We start from the raw sequence: 5,528 nt of genomic DNA, 5'->3' as shown, positions 1-5,528 counted from the left end.
ATGGAGCGATATCCCCATTCCGCGCCCACTCCCGCACGTACCAATATTTAAAATAGAAATTACTGCCTCATTTCTTATCGAATTTTAATATTGTTTTCACCTAAGGATTTCTTTTTTTTTTTGTACTTGCTATTACATATTAAAAAATGCACAGAATCAAACATAGCCAAATAACCTATTATGCCGCCTTGTCGGAATCGGATACACACAGGCTGATCCCGGAACGCGACACACGTGAGCCACTATGGCGGGTTTTAGCACCTCGCGTACGGTCGCTATCACAGATATAAAATATATCCTACCACCAGCAATATAAACACGCCAGTGCATATTCCGGCGTGCCTTGAAATGAATGTCATACCTTCGTTTTTGGCTGCTGGCTTTTCCTTTGCCTCTAAATTTTTTTTCATAGTGTCTATTTTCGCGTCGCCGTAGTGATCTGAAATATACGACTTATTTATTAGTCTCAATACAAGTCCCCGTATAAGTGTTAGGTCGCATTAAGAGATGCCATACCCTCAGTAAGCGGCGATAGCCTAGTTGGGTGTGGAAGACTGCCAAGACGAATGTCCGCAAGTTCAAATCCCAAGGGCACACACCTCTGACTTTTCTAAAATCATGTGTGTAATATTTGTGAATTTATCGTTCGCTTTAACGGTGAAGGAAAACATCGTGAGGAAACCTGCACATCTGAGAAGTTCTCGATAGGAATTTCGAAGGTGTGTGAAGTCTACCAATCACTACAGCGTGGTGGACTAAGGCCTAATCCCTCTCAGTAGTAGAGGAGGCTCGTGCAGCAGTGGGACAGTATATAATACAGGGTTGATTTTATTATTATATTATTATATCCTCAGCATAGCTCTCAAGTGCGATATAAACCGCTCTCAATACAGTCAACATCTTGAGAGCGTCGCTATTTTATGAACAGATATTAATGACATCTCAAATGATATAAATTATTTTAGATTTTCCTCGCGGCTTCACCCTCGTAAAGGAGTTTTCCGGGACAAAAGTCCCGCTATATAAATTTCCCAGGAGAGAAAATTGGTTTTGATATCCTGAGTAACAGCATTTAAAATATTTAATAACTGAAACAAAACTGCGTCCTCAGCTCACGCTGACGGCATAATTGTGTCGACTGTCGGACAATCATCTCTCGTCACTTCGTCAGTCGATATTCTTTTCGACCTCACTCCTTTACCATCAGGTGCATTCACTACAGTGTTCGTTATGGAGGGTAGAGGTAAGTAGCACCGTCTGATATGGAGGGGAACTCGAAAAAGTGTCCAGCATTTGCTGAAAATAGAGTTTCAAGTACCTACCACAATAGCGCTGGCGTACGAAAAACTACGATACGAATGTGGTTGCTTTAATAGTGAGTGAAGTAAGCCAAATGAACAAATTAAATCTTTTCATGAGTCAAGTAGTCAATAAAATGCCAGTATACAGAATCTCAACTGCTTGCGTAGTTGTTAGTTTTGTCAATATAACCAAGAAACTGCAGTGAAAACACGTCCTTAAAATTTTATCCTATGCGATCGCAGCGCCACCCTTATTTTCCGTTTTGATGGACACTTTTTGATACACTGAGTCGGTGCTCCTTACCTCTACCCTCCATAGTGCTCGTATACGTCTATATCTCAACAGATGACGTATAATATTACTACCTCCTAATATTCCTATGTACCTCTTTAGTCTCTGCACCAGGTAATGGTTGACTGGTAGAGAATGCCTTCGGCTTTAAGTCCGCCTTTATACTTTTTGTATATTAAGTGTAATAAAATAAAAAAATAAATATTTTTCTTGTTAGCGGAACATAAACTTACTGGTCGTATGTAGCAGTTCGCACAAATATTGGTTCCAATCGGCCCTCGGTTGCTCGTTGTTTTTAACGCGATTTTCTGTTGCTATTTTATCTTCAGTAGGATAATAAATTACTATTGTGTTGTCTGTGGGCCGATCTGCTTCCACCCACGACTCGGGCACGAATGCGAAGTTATCTCCATCTTTCTTATCCAAAAACTTAACGACTATGTATTTTGGTGGCGCCATCTGTAAGCAAAAAGCGCCAAATCTTGACATTTTCTTTCCTAATGATTTCTTAGGTTTACACGAATGTTAGACATTTAAATTACACTATTTTACGAATTTTATCGCGGTTATAATATTATATACTTTTCTCCCGACGTTTCGAAGACTTTGCAGCCTTCATGGTCACGGTGGGGACTGAGGTGTTGTCCATCCGCAAAGTGACAGTTACAATATCTACCTACATTTTATAAATATACAACTTTTTAAATTTTTTTAGCTGTTGGTGGTCCGATTTTCTTTCCTCCCTAACATTGGTGGAGAATAAAGCCAACAAAATAACTTCCATTAGTTGTTATGGTTGCTCAATCTCTCGATCTCAATCGCCTTTTTTGATCTATCTCAAAAATGGACCAATCAGAACAAAGTATTTTTTGACATTACAAATGAGTTATTATGATTGGTTCATTCTCGGAATCGGATTGGAGATTAAGATTGTTTATTGAAAACGGCCGTGAATTGATAAGCGACCATTGATTGATGTGTAACATCAGCCGTGTATTTTTTTTTCATTGCTTTGAATGACGAGACGGGTTTACCGTGCGCCTAATGGTAAGCGATATGACCATAAACAGTAGAAACACCGACACCTTGAAGAACAAAGTATTGTTTGGTATTCCACTGCGCTCGCCATCCTGAGACATACATACAACATAACATCACGCATTTATCCCCGAAGGGGTATGCAGAGGCGCAACTAGGGCCACCCACTTTCCGCCAAGTATGTTCCGTCCCATGATGTGATAGGGGGCGAGCCTATCGCCATATCGGGCACAAATTCCAGACTCCGGGCTGATACTGAGCAGGAAAACCCAAATATCACTTTGCCCGACCCGGGATTCGAACCCAGGACCTCAGAGCGCTATTGTACCGGACATGCAATACAACTACGCCACCAAGGCAGCCATCCATCCTGGGACATGAGATGTTAATTATTACGTCCAGTAGTTACACTGGCTATAATGTCCTTCAAACCGGAACACAACAGTGACTACACACTGTTTGGCAGAAATAGACATCGCGGTGGTACCTACCCAGGCGGACTCTCACATATGAGTGACCTACCACCAGTGAACTTATAAAATAAATCTCAAAATTAAATAGTAAAATCCTATTGTGTCGACTGTTTGAGGGGTAATCACCTCTCGTCCGTTCTACCTTGACCCATATTTTACTATAAGTTGCAAAGGTCACTGTGCCGGGCATATCACGCTCTTAATAAAATAATGACCTATTTCAAAATTGTTAATAGGGGACCGTCCTATGTTTGATTTTGTACATTATTCTACATGTAATAGTTAATAATACGAAAAAGAAAACCTCCTGCGAAAACTACATTAAAATTGGTTAAAAAATGAGCCAGTAATTCTTATTTCAAATATTACTATGTGCCGAAGTGGGCGTGAAGTAGGGATATCGCTTCATCTCTTTCTTTCGCACGCGTCGTAATGCCCGATGACGTCACACGTGGGTATTGCGCCTCTTTTCTATTTCTTGTTACTTACCCCTTCTACCGAAATTGAAAGTCTTATAACTTGTTGATTTTTTACCGGATTTAAATAATTCTTTCTGTATCATAATTTATATAACGTAAATATTTGATAATAGTAAAGAACAAAAATGAGTCCGGTCCCCTATTTGTGGCAGTCGCCGGAAAACTAATTTCTGTTTGCGACCTTTTAGTTATTTCTCTTTTTTTCATCCTATAGTTTTCATTTCTTACCTATCTTTAATAAGCTCAACTTTATAGCAACTTCAAAAAAAATAGCCAACAAAAAATAGTTTTCCGACGACTGCCACAAATCAACAATTTTGAAATAGATCATTATATTATTAAGAGTGCGATAAAAAATATACTACAGAAATATGTTTTTTTATTATTACGCTATAATTGTTACACTACATTAATATTAATAAAGGTATGACAAAATTTCTTGAAAATAAATTCTAAATGTGTCACCGAAAACAGGCGAAATAACTTATACATCGCGCAGTCAACGATGAGTGCTTCATGGCTATTCGCGCCATTCCATACAGTAGAAAGAGACAGCATGAGCGTTGCGCGCTCATAGATAAGCCTTGCAAACTTTCCCGAATTAATAACAAAACATCTCAAAAGTTAATTTTTAAATTGTCATATAAAATTTCACATAAATACCGAGAGAATTCAAATGTTCTGAGACGCCAACACTTGGTATGCATATGAAATACAAATGCATATTTAATGAAACCTTTGTGAACATTTCGTCAAAATGAACGATATTTTGACCGAAAATCACAGATTTACTTTGTTATTTTTTTTATCATTTTGTTATTTAGTGCTAGTATGTCGTGTGCGTGTGTATTTCTGACTGAAAGTGTGATGTCGCTGCGACGAATATTCTTAGAATAATAAAAGTGGGATTAGTGCTTAAAATTAAAATTACTTTTATTGATATTTACTTTGTTCAAAACTTACAATTTGTAGTTATTTAGAAAAATAAATGTCGAGGGAAAATTCTAATATAAAAACCGTGATAAAACTGTAAAAGAGTTTCATTTAAATTTATAACATTCGCGTAAACATAATAAATCATTATTTCAAAGAAGATAAGTATGTGGTTTTATTTCGTAACGCAATATCAATATGACCCTATGTAATGAATGAAAAATAACCTTAAAAGAAATAATTAGGTATTGTTTCGCTTTCAGTTATTGTAAAATCATTCGAGTACCTAGGTATGTTTTGTATGCATTGCGTATTTGAGAGCTGTCAGTGTTAAAAATTACGGACTCTTACAAGTATGTTACGAATCATCAAACCTTTTACAAATTATATATTGTAATAAGTCGCTGCACCATACACATGTCACCATAAAACCTTTAAATGTATTATAACACTAATAAACACATAATTACTGCGCAAAAAAACCGGCGGACATGAGTAATCCACAGAGTAATCTCTGCTTGGAAACACGGAGCGCGCGCGCCGTCCCAGTGTTGCGAACTACAATAAATAGAAGCCGCTAGGGTAAATATATATATATATATATATATATATATATACGTTATCTTTGTTTTTATATCGGCCAGACATTTTTGACATTTACATAGCACGTGTCTTTTGCTTTTTAAACTTTACTTTGGCAGAATTCTTGTATAAACGATAAAACAAAACAAAATAAAATGGATTGGATTGTAATATATAAAAGGCCACAAAATTAGTCGACATGGCAAAGGGGTGGGGAGAGTGGAACCCATTTGCACTGTTTTTTCTTGTATGAAAAACAAAATTTGTTTTTGCCATGTTCGACAGAAAAAGGTATACATCAATGACGTTTTACAAATAGACGCGTCATACACTAACAAAATGGCATATAAAAACTGCGCACTATTTGCTATATTCAAGTACCTGTACATATAATTACAAATTGGCTCGAAAAAGGAATAAAAAGATGCAG

The 5,528-nt window shown here is 37.1% G+C and overlaps 1 long non-coding RNA gene across 1 annotated transcript; it reads right to left on the bottom strand.

The window, feature by feature from the left end:
- Positions 1 to 387: 387 nt before the first annotated feature.
- LOC119188578 lies at positions 388 to 5,075 on the bottom strand. Its single transcript, XR_005114010.1, has 3 exons — positions 4,891 to 5,075; positions 1,827 to 2,052; positions 388 to 439 (listed from the first exon to the last, which is right to left on the bottom strand). It is a non-coding gene; the product is annotated as an uncharacterized LOC119188578 (long non-coding RNA).
- Between the last annotated feature and the right edge of the window lie 453 nt (positions 5,076 to 5,528).

Source organism: Manduca sexta, unplaced genomic scaffold (genome assembly GCF_014839805.1).
Source record: "Manduca sexta isolate Smith_Timp_Sample1 unplaced genomic scaffold, JHU_Msex_v1.0 HiC_scaffold_821, whole genome shotgun sequence".
NCBI classification, from domain to species: Eukaryota; Metazoa; Arthropoda; class Insecta; order Lepidoptera; family Sphingidae; genus Manduca; species Manduca sexta.
This window is presented reverse-complemented; position numbering and strand designations above follow the sequence as displayed.